This window comes from Tenrec ecaudatus, chromosome 9 (assembly GCF_050624435.1).
Source record: "Tenrec ecaudatus isolate mTenEca1 chromosome 9, mTenEca1.hap1, whole genome shotgun sequence".
NCBI classification, from domain to species: domain Eukaryota; kingdom Metazoa; phylum Chordata; class Mammalia; order Afrosoricida; family Tenrecidae; genus Tenrec; species Tenrec ecaudatus.
The window spans coordinates 77944370-77960340 of record NC_134538.1 but is presented as its reverse complement, the minus strand read 5'-3'; the positions used below and the strand labels follow the sequence as shown (position 1 = coordinate 77960340).

The following is a 15971-nucleotide window of genomic DNA, read 5'->3' as shown; positions in this document are numbered from 1 at the left end:
GCAAATGGACTCATTTGCTCTTCTGATCACAGCTGATTCCACCTCACGGGTTAGAAAGGATCAACATGGAAAGCATCAATTAAAACATGTGATCTAATGTCTGGATTTTGTACAAACCCTGAATCAACCTCGCTGCCATTAAGCTGATTCTGACTCACAGCGACCCTGAAGGCCAGAGTAGACCTGCCCCTTTGTTTATGAGGCTGTAGATCTTTCCCGGGACAGAAAGTCCTAGGGTGATTTCGAATGGCTGAACTTGACATGAGCAACCCAACTCAGCGGCCCCACTCTCAACCCCTCTGCCACAAGGTCTCCTTAACTCTGTTGATTTTTATTTGAGCTCATGGGACAGATGAGTACTAAAGAAACATCGAGTTTTCTGAAGTCAAATCATGAAACGCTGTGCTCCCAAGCGTACATTTACTCACAGATGAAATCAGTCTGTCCTCGGCCACTTTCCAACCGTTATCTCCAACTTGGGGACGACGAGTATGGAACAGAACATTGCGCCCTTCATAATAATTCAAAGAAAGAAAATGAAAAAGGGACTAACGTCCCCGTAGAATGTAAAATATCCCTCATGTAAAATATCTGAGATGCAAAATATCCCTGCATGTCTCTCAATGTTTTTCATGTCAAAAATGCCATGGACATGCCCACATTGTAGTGACTGACGTTAGCTGGAAGGCACATGTCGTGCATGTAGGTCATGGCTCTAGTAGCGCTTTCAGTGGGTTTGCCTGTCCCCAGTGACAACAGGGTCTTGCAGCCATTTGACAGTTGTGGTGCAGAGACAGAAGGCTGCCAGTCAGTCGGTGTGCTTTCAGTGCCGGCGCGCATGTGGATGTGAGGACCGCTGAAAAAACTCAGCCCATTGTCCTGGTACATTTTTAAAACGGTTCCACTTCTAAAGAATGCAAGTTACAGGCACATCTATTTTTCAAGAACTCTTTTAGAGAGGGTACTGTGGAGGATGGGGGACAAATTGAGTGGCATTCTGTGAATCCCAATTAAATGTACAGCCATTGAGTCCATGTCGACTCACAGTGACCGTATGAGACAGGACAAAACTGCCCCTGTGAGTTTCTGAGATGGTAGCTCTTTATGGGAGTACAAAGCCTCATCTTTCTCCCAAAGAGCCAGCGGGTGGTTGGGAACTGCTGACCTTGCAGTTAGCAGCCCTGCGAGTAACCATTATGCCACCAGGAATATGCCTCTTAAATACATGGCTTAAGTAGGGTTTGTTTTTCACTTAGTCTTTCCAAATTAGAAAAATAGAGTCAGATCGAGTTCATTGTAAAGAAGACATTTTCCAAATGCATCGCTGTGGACTGGAGCGTGATTCCAACCCACTGGTCAATCTAAGAGAGAGAAAGGAGGCTGTCTGTCGCCCCAAAGATCGACAGCCTCCTAAACCCTATATATAGGATCTTGGAGAGTCAAACCTGACTTGGAGGCAGGTTGGAATTTAATTATAATAAAATGAAAGAAAATGACTTGGGTCACATGCGTGACAGAGGATAGGCTAGAATCGTTGGAATCATCACTCTTAGAGGTTATGTTGAGGATCTTTGCTAGAGTCAGACCAAGATTCCAGGTGTAGCTCCTTCCCTCACCACGTTAACTATCTGTGAAATGGGGTCGGTAAGCTTGCTGTGTATTCTCACAGGACTGAGTAAAATACTCGGAGTCTATGCGCCGGGTCTGGAAAGAAGGCATCCAAGGAACGTTTGTTCCCTTCATGCATGCTTGAAGAAGGGGGCTCTAGGGGTGCAAAGATGGCAGAGATGAGGAAGGACAAGGAATGGGTCAGAAGCAGGCCGGCCGGCCGGCTACCCAGGCTTTCTCTGTGAGGAGGATCTGGGCTCGAGGCAGCCCCAGAGGTCCTCTCGGCTTCCTTCTGTTCTCGGCTCTGACATTGCTGCCTTTGTGTCGTCTAATTTGGCAAGGTCGCATTGAATTCTGACCTTCTTATTCCCACCATCTGTTTCCCTCTCCCCTATCAATAGTGCATTGTCTACGCTGATCTTTCCCCACTAATGTGATTTGATACGTACCTGTTAACTCTGTAAACTGGATGAAAAAACTATATACCCTCCCAACCATTCTTAAAATGGCAGGTGGCCCTTTGACTCTCTATAGCTGTGAAAAAGAAAAACTACGTAAAAGATGAACATTCATGTCCTACAGAAGAATTTATGTCGTACAGATGCAAACCCTGATATGAAACTATCTTGTAAATGTCTATTAATGCTAGGGTCCTTTCTGCGCTTTGCCATTAGAAGATGTATTCGGTTTTAAGAAAAAACAAAAACCTACATACCTACTGGGGGAGTTAAATTTTATGTCAAGTTGACCCCGTGGGAAAGTGTAGGGCTGGAATCCACGATATCGATCGGGTCACAGCCTGATGATGACTACCTGGGGGTGTGGCCTTTTTCTATAAGAAAGACAGTGAGAACTTCTCCTTTCTCTCTGTTCCTGGGCCCTCATCCTCCCTCCTTGCTGGGGCAGTGTCTGCCTCTAAGGGTAGGTTTACGTGGGCTGCGGCCCCTGGGAGCCAATCTGGAAGTAGTTGGCACCCTATGATGTTTCCAACCATCTTGGATCCACAGGACACTGCCTCCACCGATTCCCAGTTCATCTTTTGCATCCTTGGTCTTCAGCAACATGAGTCTGAAGAGGATGAGGATCAGACCCATGGGCTTGAGTTGGACTGGGCTGGGATGCCGTTTTGATATAAAACTACTTCTTGATATAGCTCTTTCTTATAAATATTTGAGTAGCACTGGTTTTGTTTCTCTAGGTAACCCTGCCTATCACACACAGCTATTGATACATTAGGGTGTATATGCATAATATATGAATATGCAATGCTGGAATTCTCAATCTTCTCTGAATCAGCCAGTGCTGCTATACCAGAAACACATTCTCTCACAGTTTAGGGGGCTAGAAGTCGGAATTCTGAGCACTGTCTCTGGGAAAATGTCCTATATCTCTCTCTGGTTGCTCTGGGTAAGGTCCCTATATCCTTTCAATATCTGTGGGCCAAGTGGTCCTGAGGGAGCTCCGTGTGTCTTGGTAGCATCCGTCTTTCCCTGAATTGAGGTAGTTCTCAATACAAGAATCCAGGTCCAAATGATGTACTCCACACCCGGCTATTCTGTCAAATGATGCACTCTACACTCTCATAAGAGAAAAGGTCATGCAGGACACACCCCAGGAAATTCCCTTCACATCAGATCAAGGATGTGACCTCACCACATGTTCTGCATACACGCTAATCCCCTTTCAAGTGATTGACTGATCACATCATGGGAGAATCATTACATCATCACATAATCGCCAAACCACTTAAGACCGTGGCCCAGGCAAGCATATTTTGGGGGGAGATAATGCAATTCATTACTCTCATCTCTACCGAGAAACTTGGAAGGCTGGAAGAAAGCCACATCAAGGCAATCCAAAAGAATGTGGACAATATCAGACAGTATCATTATAAACACACACAAGTAAAATTTTAGTGAAGATTATTTTTAAACAGTAGCAGTACATCAAGCAGGAAATGGCTACAACATGGAGAGAATCTTGACAAAAAGCAGAGAACACCGGAAGGCTGTTGACTTGTGCCTCGTTGACTATGCTGGGACTCTCAGTTATGCGGCTCATAGCAAACGGTGACTAGCATGGCAAAAAAATATGGGAATTCCAGAACACTCCATTGTTTTCAGGCAGAATTGGCAGTTGTACAAACAAAGCAAGGGAAGAGTACATAGTTTAAAATAAACAAGGGTGTGTCCCGGTTGTATCCTTTCACCATTCTTATTCAATCTAGATGTTAAATGAATAGTCTGAGAAGCTGGACTACATGAAGAACAGCACAGTAGGAGGACTGGCGAAAGACTCATTAGCAACATACAATATGCAGATGCCACCGCCTTGCTTGCGGAAAGTGAAAGGACTTGAAGCACTTGCTGATGAAGATCAAAACCTGCAGCCTTCCGTATGGATCACACCTCAACATACAGAAAACAACACAATATGCTCACAAATGGACTAATAAGCAACATCACGATAAACAGAGAAAACACTGACGTTATGAAGGATTTCATTTCGCTTTGATCTGAAATCAACACCCAAGGGAGCAACCGTCGAGAAATCAAACAGGATATGGTACTGGGTAAACTTGCTGCCAAAGATCTCTTTTGAAGTGTTTAAAAAAAACAAAAACAAAGACGTTACATTGAGGACTAAGGTTGGGCTTGATCCAAGTCATGGTATTTGCAATCACTTCATATGCATGTATGGTAGTTACATAATTTCATGTTAACTTGAAAATATATACAAGTGTAGGGGTGGTATTCAACCTGTCAATCAGGTCACGGCCCGATGGTGCCTCCTTGTGGGTGTGGCCTTCTTATAAGGAAGGTCCTGGGAACCTCCCCTTCTCTCTCTGCCATCACCTGCCTGCTGGCTGACCCTGACTGCTGGCTAACCCTTACTGCTGCCAGAGTCTGGGAATGTTACCACCTCCGATGGATCCACACGGCTCTGCACCTTCCTGCCTTCTGTGCCATTGCACATGACTGCTGCATTGAGTCTGAAGAGGGACTTATGGACTAGCACCAGACTTACGGACCGAAGTTGGACTGGGCCGGGATGTTTTCTTGATAATTACTCCTTGATAGGAAGTTTTTCCTTATACAGATATGAATGTCACTGGGTTTGTTTCTCTGGTCAATCCTGCCTAACACACCATGTGAGAGGTGGACAATAAGAACATCTGATGGGTTTGAATTATGGTACTGGTGAAGAACATCGAATATGCCATGAATTGCAGAGAACAATCAAATGTGTCTTGGAAGAAGTACAGCCGGAATGTTCTTTAGAGGCAAAGAGGGCAGACTTTGTCTCACGTACTTTTGACATGTTATCAAGAGGGATCAGAATCTGGAAGAAGACGCTGTGCTTGGGAAAGTAGAAGGTCGGAAAAGATGAGAAAGGAAGGCCCCTGAAGAGATGGACTGACAGCCCAAACAGCTCCAGGACTGTGAGGGCGGCACAGAGCTGGGGAGTGCTTGCTTTTTCTGTACAGAGGGTCGCTACAGCAACGGAAAACAATGACATATGCATACAGGTGTCTGTGGCATACATTTGTATAAAGTCTATACTGTGTGTGTCTTTGAGTTTGGCTACAATCAGAAAGGAGCTGGAGCAAATATTAATTGCTGAGGATGGGAAGGGGGAAAGTGTAGGGATAGATACCAAGAATCTCTAAATTCTACTAACTAGTGACAGTTTTTAGTCTTTTGCAGCAAACTCTCAATTTTATATGCTTATTAAAATAATAAGCTCAGTGTGTTAGTGTTCACAAAGAACACTTTAGGTCATTTCATTATTCTTCTAGGTCACTCGGGCACTGTTAAATACAATTAAATACACAAACATGCACAAGGGTTTTGCTTTAATAGAGAAAGGCGAAAGATAGTCAGGGGTAGGGGATTAATTAGTCTCTTTAGGAAACTAGATGAATTACTAATATCTTCTGTGACCCTCTAGACATCTACAGAGGAGCCTGTTTGGGACAAGTAAACAACTTTCTGGAATTCTCTGTTTTCAGCCATGAACCAGCTGACATCAGCAATGATATCCTTAGTTCCACTTTCTCTTATGAATCCAGCCTAAGCTTGCCTCTGTCAATGTACTTGCTACAGCTGTTTCAAAATTATCTTCAGCAAAATTTTACTTGCATGTGATATCAATCATATTGTTCTGTAGTTTGAGCATTCTGTTGGGTCATCTTTCTTTGGAATGGGCACAAATACAGTCACGCAGCTGTCTTCCAAATTTCTTGGCATTGATGAGTGCTTCCGGTGTTTCATTGGCTTATTGACCAATTCCATTGGTATCCCATCAAATTCTGGGAACTTTGCTTTTGTTAAAGCCTTCAATGCAGCTTGGATTTTTTCATTCAGCACCCTTGGTGCTTGATCACATGCCATCTCTCAAGGGAGTAGATTAATCACTGAAGGATTAGGTGAAGTTGACAACCATTAAGAACAGAAGAAAACATGAATCGTCTCATGCTGGGAGCCCCCTAATTATTGCCCTTTCCAGGCACACTGATAATGCATCCCATTCAGGTCAGCCCAGATGCTGCTGGGAGCTACGGAGGCAGGGGGTGTGACTGACACATACAGCACTCTGGCCCTCTTGGTTCTCTGGCACTTCATCCATCACCAAAGGAATGGACGTCTATGTTCTCACCCTCACGGAAGTCATAGCTGCCCTAAAAAATGCTCCATTCCAGGCCCACACTGGGTGTAGGCCCGCGTGAGAGTGAGTGTTCAATCACCTCATGGAAGCACACGTCCTATTTCACCCTGAAGATTGTTTCTATACATTTCTTGACGCTTCTACGATTTCCAAGTTGAATTAAAAAAAGAACAGAATGTCTCAAGTTTCCTTTGGGGACTCTGATTGGAATTATACTGAATTTATCGATTCATTAGATAGGCGCCACGGAAATAATCGCAACCACAAATTTGAGGGTGTTTTACATTACATACTTACCATGTGCTTAATAACATGCTTAGCTATATTATAAAACTACTGTCATAAAGCCAATTCCACTACATAAAAAACTCACTGTCATGGAGTCAATTCTGACTCACCAAAAAACTCAACTCAACTCCCTGACATCAAGTCCATCGATTCTGACTCCTAGCAGCCCCACAGGACAGGGTGGAACTGTCCCTGTAAGTTGCCAAGATGTCACTCTTTACAAGAGTAGACAGTCCCCTCTTTCTCCCATGGAGCAGCTGCCAGTTTTGAACTGCTGACCTTCCAGTTAGCAGCCCAAGGCATAAGCACTACATCACCACGGTTCCTTCCATATCGCTATTGGAGGATTCAAAAACCTCAAGGGAAATTTGAGTTAAAAGATAATGGGATTTTTCCACAAACTTTTTGAAGCCCTAGTGGCACTGTTGTATAAGTGTTAGACTGCTAACCACAAAAACCTCAGGTTCAAACTCACCGACTACTCCCAGGGAGAAAGATGAGGCTATCTGTTCCCATAAAGATTTACAGCTTGGAAAGCCTATATAGAGTTACTATTAGTTGGAATGGACTCAAGGACAGTGGAATTGGGTTTTGTTTATACACATATATGTAAATATTAATTAATCCTCACAATAACCCATCACAAAGGTATCAATCATATTATTATCCTATTTTACAGATGAAGGAAATGAGACTAAGCGTGGTTTAAGAAACTTAACAAGAAAGTCATGTAATAAGTGTTCAGTCTCTTCAGTCAATGCTCTTTTTCACCAGGTTGGCCTGGTCCCATCTTCCCAGCCAAGGTCAGGGCACATCCTTCTATGGCCATGAGCTTCTCTAGGCCATTTGCAGGAGTTCCATAGCTTTCTCTATAGGGGTTCTCCCACATTTCATACCAAACTTCACTGGAGAAAACAGTAAGGCTTATGGGAACATAGAAGAGGGATCTTTGCAGGGATAATTCAATGCTCTAAGGAGGTGCTAGTCCTCCGCATCGGGAGTGCATATGGTGGCAATCAATATGCAGTGGGGCTTCTAGAGACAAGCTGACACAACAGATTCTGACGTTCACCTAGAAAGGGTATTTCCTAATGAGGATAAACTAGCCCTACAACGTATTAAATCATACGGCAGCGCTTCATTAATTAAAAAGTTTGATATCGACTCACTATTATCTATATGGACACACTACTGTATAAACCCTATCTCTGTGTTCTAGCTTCCTAGGGCCCTGTGGCAAAATGCCAAAGGTGGGGTCTTTGAAGAACAAGAGTTATTGTCTCACAGTTTGGAAGGCTAGAAGTCCAAATCAGAACATCAGGGGGTCAGTGGTCTCAACTGTTCCTGGGCATCCCTGGGCTTGTAAATAGTTCCTCATATGGTCTCTTCTCCAGGTGTGTCTTCATCTACTCTTTATATCAGACACTACTCAAAAGGGATTAGGTTTAGGACCCATTCTATGCATTAACATAATACAGACACACACACAAACTCACTGTCATCCAGTCAGTTCTGACTCATAATGGTCCTGTAGGACAGAGTAGAAATGACCCTGTGAGTTTTCAAGGGTGTAACTCTTTATGGGAATAGAAAGGCTCTTTGTTCTCCTGAGGATTGGCTAGTTGTTTTGAATTGCAGTCCAACCTGTAACCACTATGTCTCAGGGCTCCGAACACAACACACACACACACACACACACCGAACACAACACACACACACACACACAAAATTTCCCAACAGTGTTTTACAGTCAAGTACATGGGTTAGGACTTCAACATAACTTTTGGAGGGGACACAGTGTAATCCACAACACAATGCTTGGCCCCCAATGTCACTAAGGGGAATGTAGGAAATTCATATACAATCAACTACTATGTTATAAAGATTGAATTCGAAATTGAGGTAAAGTGATGCATTAGACCATAAATGATATTAAAACCGATGATAATCTGGAGCAGAAAAGGAAAATAATCTACCCAGTTCCCACCTAATTAAAATAATTAACTCAAAAATTCAAATGTTTACAGAATGAAAAAAAAAATTTTTAAAGAAAACAAAATTGTAAGTAAAGCATGGGTAAATTAAAAATATAACATTATAAAAATTAAAATATATAGCATTAATATATAAAATTATAAATATATATTAGAGATATAGCTTATCTAAGCAGGTTAAAAAATATATGTATTACAAATGAGCAAATTTTGTAATGAAAAACTAAGTATTGGCAATTCAAATGGTAAAAGGATAATGGCCTTAATATACAAACAGCTGTTACATAATAATAAGAAAAAGACCAGCCCAACATAAACAGCAGTTCCAAGAAAAACAAATACAAATAGTCAGACTATCTAGCAAAGTATTTTGAATTTGCTCAGTCTCACCCATAATTTAAAGAAACACAAAGTAGAATAAGGAACCATTTAAAGCCACAGAGCCGCAACTATTTAAGTTCGCTCTTATATAATCTTGGTCAAAGTGTGGGGAGAATAGGAATTTGGGGTAACTTGGCAAAATACAATCAATTTTAAAGTGACGCATGTTACTTAGTTGCTTTTTAAAACGAAAATCAGACCTTTGCAGGAGCCCTGATGGTGTAGCAGCTAGTGATACATTGATCTGCAAACCTCAAGGTCAGCAGTTTGAAATCACTCCAGAAGGGAAAGATGGGGCTTTCTACTGCTGTTAAGAGTTAGTCTCAGAAACTCACAGGGGCAGTTCTACCCTGTCCTAAAGGATCGCCACAAGTCAGCATCGACCCAATCCCCAATCGCAGTGAATTTCTTCTTATATCAATTCATACCTTGATTTGAATTACTTTATTCTTTCTTTTGTATACTGTCTTTTAAATCCCCTGAGATCACAGAGAAAAGGGGCTGTTCAATGGCCGTGCTTGAAGCTTTGCGTCCATAAACTCATTCATTGTTCCCATCGACCCCAGATAGCAAATTTCATGGGGAGTAAAAGGGGAGGGTTACATAAGTTAGACAAATATGCCGGTGTTCCACCTGGAGGAGAAAACGTCCTTCAAATAAAAATGGCCCATACCTTCTGTGAACATTCTGTGTTGATTTCACAAATTAAAAAAAAAGTGTGTGTCGACGTATCCTTGAAGGTGGCTATGCATACAGATGTTCATGCAGCAAGCACTGTATCAAAGTCAAGTGTAAAACGAAAACGAAGTCTGCGTCTATGGGTCCATAAGAGCACTTCGATTCTATTGACAGAGCCAACGGAAAGTTGGTTTTGGTGGGGGGTGGGGCTGTGTGATTTTTTTATACTGTTGGTTGTGTTTTTTGGTTGTGCACATTTGTAAGTCTAAGTTATTTCTAAAGTGGGGAGCACTTTAATACATTAATGTCAACTGTGTAGTTTCGTTATTTTGTTTTGTTGTTTTAACCCAACTTGTGGAAACCATTAGGAGAGTTGGTCGGCAGCACCTGTTCACCCCAAACTCCCAAGAGGAGACAGGAAAATGGCGGGATAAGTGACTTCCTTCAGACCCTCCTCCTCATCAGAGCCAGAACCCAGGTCGCCTTACTGACAGCCTGGGACCTTTGTATTGGGACGTTTTTGTCTCATTGTGCCATTTGAAGACATACCCAAATTTGGAACAAGTTAACAATTCCTTTCCAGTGTTGTTGTTAGAGGCCATTGAGTTGGTCCCAATTCATAAGCGATTCTGGGGACAACGTAACACAACACTGCCCGGGTCGGCCCCACACAGTCACTGGTGATAAGCTTGAGCCAACTGTGTCAACCCAGCTCATTGAGTCTTCCTGCTGTTTGTTGACTCTCTGCTTGACCAAACATAATGACCTTCCTGCAGGGACTGGAAATGATAACACCCCAAGTACTTGAGATGGACTCTCACCACCTCCTCTTCTCGGCAGCCTTCTGGCTGTAATTCTCTCAAGACAGACTTACTCATTCTCCTGACAGTGTCTTCTCTACTCAATATTTGTCATCAGTACCACAATTCAAACGCCTCGCCTCTATTTCAACAGACCACAGAAGTCTTGATTCGTGTGAATGGATAGTGTAGCTTTTGCATGCATGTGAGGTGATTAAGAATACTAGGGCTGGAGTCAGGAACTTCATGCACCTCACAGTAACATCTTCTTGCTTTTTAACGCCTTAAAGAGGGCTTTTGCAGCAGATTTGCCCAATGTAATACATCTTTTGATTTCCTGACTGCTGCTGCCATGGACATTGTGTAGGCATTTAGATCCAACTGAAATCAACCGTTGACAACTTTGATATTTCCTCCAATGTACTGAGCAGTTAGTTACATTAGTACTCCCCTTTCCCACCACCACAACCTCTGCCTATCCTGGTTCTGCTGGCTGAGTCCCAGATCCTCCGTGACATGCTTTTTCTGCTCCATGAAGCCTCATAGCCCACCAGTCCCCAGCCCGCCATAGACCCACCCTGAACATCTACAAAGTGGCCCTGGCCACTCCCCTTGAGACCCTCCTCTATCCACCCCGTCCCACCTTCCATTTGTTCTCAAGCTTCTTCCCCTGCAGATCCAGTTCTACACAGCACCCCACGCCTCAGCCAGTGCCCTGGTGCTGTCCGCCAAAAATAGGATGCAAAACGAATGCACGTCACCCAAGCAATCCTACTTTTTCCCCCCTATTGGCCATATTTAAAATGGAAAAGAGACTGGAGAAACTACATTTAATAAGATGATTTTTTTAATCCTATAGACCCAAGGTATTATTTCAGATGTATGGCCTGCTGAGATGTTTCCTTCTTGTTCATCCATAATATTGAAAACTGAATGTGTAGTTTATGCTTGTTATTGTTGTTGGTGTTGTTGCTAGGTGCCATCTGGTTGGCTCTGATGTAAAACCGCCCTATGCCCAATGGAATGAAACTCCCTGGTCCTGGCCTTCCTCACAACTGTCATGATTGTATGTATCCACTGTTTCAGCTCACGTGTATATTATGCATGTGATGCATTTCATTTCAGAATGGCCATCCCTCAAGGGCTGAGGAACCCCATGTGGCGGTCACACCTGGTTGTCACTTAGTTGATTCTGACTCCCGGTGACCTCCTGTGTGCACAGGGCAACTGCTACATGGGGTTTGCAAGGTATGACCTTCAGATGCAGATCACTAGGACTGTGCTCAGAGGCGCCTACCTCTAAGTGAGTTCAGATCTTTTGGCTTGAAGTCAAGTGCTTATCCATTTGGAACATCAAGGGATACAGCGCACACCTAGACGTTCACTCCAATAAATACAATCCCTAACTTTTGTGGCTTGATGATTGCCGATGGGGGCTCAAAATAAAACAAACATCAATCTCACCGCCACCGAGTCGTCTCTGACTCATAGCAACCCTCTCAGACACGGTAGACCTGTCCCTGTGGATTTCAGACACGAACTCTTGATGGGAGGAGAAAGCCTGGTCTTGCTCCCATGAACTAATGCTTTCCAACTGGGAACCTTACAGTTAAAAGCCCAACACCATGGGTGCAGGGGCCAATTTGGGGTGGTTTTAAACATTCACATTTGCTTACATGCAAATGGAGAGTTTCTTATATTTAAAAAATCTTTGGTATACCTCTTCACATTCTTGCTGTGGTTTTTAAAAGAACAGCATATTTCCCCCCAGCATCTGTTTTTATCCTTTTACCACTACCCAGCTCCTACCTGCACAGCACAGTAATTACCACCCCCTTACTTTGGGGCTCCCCCCACCTTCTCTCCGTGTGAGTCCCGGAAGGCACACACCCCCCAGAAGAAACATCTTACAGGCCCTTACCACACCTACACAAACACTACTGCGGGCACAAGTTTTAGGTCGGCTTTACTGACTCTGGGGTCACGGGAATGTGACTCAGAATTCAAATTCAAATCACAGAAGCAGTCTCTGTCTTTGGTTAGGCTTCAGAGAGTGTTTTTAAAGTAGGCTTGCTATTTACTTTTACTTGAAGTCAGATGCATTAGGAAACTACTGTAGATTCCTTTGGGCATACCAAAAATAAAGTGCCCGTCCTAGTAGTTTTCCACAAACACAAGCACCTTTTAAATCAAAGAGTGCAATGCTTGCCTCAAAAATTTTGGCGAAAACTAGCGCCCAGTTCTTGAACAGAGAAGCAGTCTTGCCATGGAGTCCTGGGTGGTGCAGAGGATGGCCTTGTAACCAAATGGCCCAAGTGTGAGCCCACCCAGAGGCATCTCTGACGAAAAGCCTGGCAATCTACTTCCAGAAATCAGCCTCTGAAACCCCCCTGGAAGGCAGCCTCACGGAGGGGATTGTCATCAGTGGGACCAGCATAATGACGACAGGTTGCTTCTCATCACTGCCCAATGTGAACCACTGCCCGGGGGGACACCATTCAAAGAGTTCCCTGGGCGTGAATTAGAAAACTAAGATGTGTCACTAAATTTAGCTGCTAATCAATCAAACAAACAATCACGACCAATGAGTTGATTCGGACTCACCAGGGCTTCGTATAGGACTTTTGAGGGTACCAATCTTTACTGGAGCAGGATCTTTGCTGCACAGAGTGGCTGCTGGGCTCGACCTGCCAACCTTGAGGTTAGCAGTCCATCAAGTACCCGACAGCATCACCATAGATTTGTTAAAATTCATGTTCCTGTTGAGTTCCAAGTTGCTCATTTTGTTTGCCCTTCAAATGGTGATAGGTTCACCTTCTTTTCTTCTAAAGCTTTGAAACGTGGACCCTGCACTGGATTTCTGCCACTTACATCGGCCACCTGATCTACCGATGACCTTGGGTGATCCCAGAGATGACAGCAGTGCGTTCAGACTGCACCCTCCTGACCTGTGAGTGAAGCTCCCTCCATTCCACTATCCCTGAAGCCCTTACCTCCTCCTGCACCTCCTTCTCCCTAAAGGAGGTGGCTGACAGGACAGCAGGGACATGGGAAAGAAACACTTTGTTGTTGTTGTTGTTTTAAATCCCCTACTGTCACCTTTCAAGAATTTGCCATTTTCTGGTGTGAGGGTGCCTGCTCATGATGCTAATTCAGTTCCCCCAAAGAAGCTTGCTCTGAAAATAACCCGGTATTTGGTAAACGGGTTCTTAGATGGTTAATTCATCACAGCCCCATTCCTAAACTTTCCTGTAAGCAGCCGCTGGCTGGAGCGGACCCCTACCTGACAAGGCTGTAAGAATCACTGCCTACCCCTGGGGGCTGGCTGCAGGCACAGCTTCAGAGAGCCAGTTCTGCCGGGGATGCTCCTGCCAGAGCTGAAGTCAGGGGGCAGCTGATGTTGGCTGTGGTCTGAGCTGCTTTCTCCTCGCCTGATTTTTCATGCTGCCAGTTTGAATTAGCATAGGTTTCCTTTGTAACCGAAGCACCTTCTAAACCAGGCTTAGAACACACACCGCCTCCGCTGCACACACACCAGCCAGCACCGCCACAAGCTGAGCACAGGGGTTATTGAAGACATGGGCAAGCTAGAATTAAAGAGAAAATCCAGAACAGCCGTATTACTTAATAGAGCCCTACGAAGTCAGCTTTGAGGCAGAGCAGATGGCATCTTCAAAAGGTGCCCAGGAAGTAATGGGCATTTTTATCGTGAAGCCCAGGTCTCAATTCTCTAAAGTTCAAGTCTCTCGTGTGCTTTGCCCACCACACTCATCTCCCTACACGGAAATTTAGCTAGCCCCCAAGGCAATCTCTAAATTGCTTCTCCCCCAACCCCCTCTCAATTTCAAAACGAACAGATGTTGATAGTGGCAGACCTCAGCAGAAATGCCGCCCCACCCCACCATATCCCGGCTCCTTTCCGTCGGGTGTGTCTTCTTGGACACGTAGTAGCTCTACTTTCTTTCCCTATGTCTCTCGTCTTATATACCAATAAAAATAAATAAATTTCTTTAAAAAGCAAAACACTGCCAACTCAGAGCGACCCTATAGGGCAGGGTAGAACTGCCCCTGTGAGTTTCCAAAACTAACTCTATGGGAGTAGAAAGCCTCATCTTTCTCCCGAAAAGCAGCTGATGGTTTCGAACTGAAGTTCTTGAGGTTAGCAGCCCCAGGCGTACCACCACCAGGGCTCTGCTGCGTCAGATAGCCTAAGTGACGTCCAACGAATTGGCTCCCCTACAGCCAAGCGAAGCAAGGAGGCAAGATCAACCGAGGCCGGCAGTCATTGCAGAAATAAATACACTTTTGCCTCCAAGTGTCCCAGGGCCAACGGTTCGAAAATGGGCCAAGCCTCGCAGCTGGGGTCCACTGGACAACAGCTCTCGCAAAGGCAGGCCCGACGCGGTGGACGCCGGCCGGCGGGGTGCACAGCCAGGCCAAGGGCAGCAGGCCCCTGGGGCAGCCATGTTCGCCGCCGGCCGCCTCGGCAGGTGCGATGCCTCCGAGGAGGGTGCCATGCCAGTGCCCCCCACCGCTGCGCCCCAGCGAGCCCGAACCCAGGGGCGTGGTGGGTGGCGAGCACCCAGGCACACACCCCAGACGGGCGAAGCAACTTGACCGCCAGGAAAAGAAAGACCACGAAAAGCAGCAGGGGGGGTGCGGGGGGGGGGGTGCGGATTCCTAAGAGTTAAAGGAGGATGGGGTTCGGGTTTGGAGGGCGGGGACCAGATTCGTACGCGGCTGCAGCGTCGGTGCCCGGAGTAGAGCGATCCAGTCCGGCGTGCTGAGAGTCAAACCCACCCCCCCTCCACGGTCGCCCCACCCTTGAACCTCGAGGCGGGCTTTCCCTGCGCCCCCAAAGACCCCAGCCCACCCGAGCCAGCCTTCTCCCGCAGGGTCGGCGGGAAAGCGGGGGAGGGGGGAGGCGACCCCGAATGGGGGACGGGCGGCCAAGGCGAAAGGGGTGCAAACCCTCCGGGGAAGCGGCGGCGGCGCCCACCCCGCGCTGCGCTCGAGAGTCGGGGCCCGCGCCTCACCTGCCGGGCTGCGGGCTCGGGCTGCGCTCTGCGGGGCGGCGCAGCGACGACGAGGGCGCGGGTGCGGGTGCGGTGCTGCCGCCGCCGGGATCACTGCGGCCGCGCCGGGGGCTGCAGCTGCTTTGACGAAAGCGGCAGCCGGCGCGCCCCACTCCCCAGACTCCCCGTGCCCGCCCCCCCCTTGCTAACAGCTGGTCCGGCTCACGTGACTGCCCCCCCCCTCTGCCCGCACCCGGGCCTCGGCCCGCTCCGCATCCGCATCTGGGCCACCAAGGGGACGCAGCGCCGCGCCCGGCCTGAGAGGGTAGGGCACCCTGGAGCCTGAGCAGCGCCCGGGATGGCGGATCTGACTGCAGACAGCGGCTCCTCGGTTTTGCCTTTCTTGCTCACGGCCTCAGTGGTGGCTGTCTGCAGGAGGCGGGCTCTGCTTCCTCCCCTCGCCTCTCCGCCTTTGCTTGCAAAGTCCGGGCCTCCGCCATAGCGAGATTTCCCCGGACTGTCCCCACGGACCTCCTCTG

At 46.3% G+C, this 15971-nt stretch overlaps 1 protein-coding gene across 1 annotated transcript in view; it reads right to left on the bottom strand.

Annotated features, from left to right (window-relative positions):
- The window catches only part of SCRN1 (secernin 1), a 76501-nt gene extending 60922 nt beyond the window's left edge, over nt 1-15579 (bottom strand). The window contains exon 1 of the mRNA XM_075558228.1: nt 15454-15579. The gene's annotated coding sequence lies outside the window, so the exon portion shown is untranslated. The remainder of the gene's footprint in view (nt 1-15453) is intronic.
- Between the last annotated feature and the right edge of the window lie 392 nt (nt 15580-15971).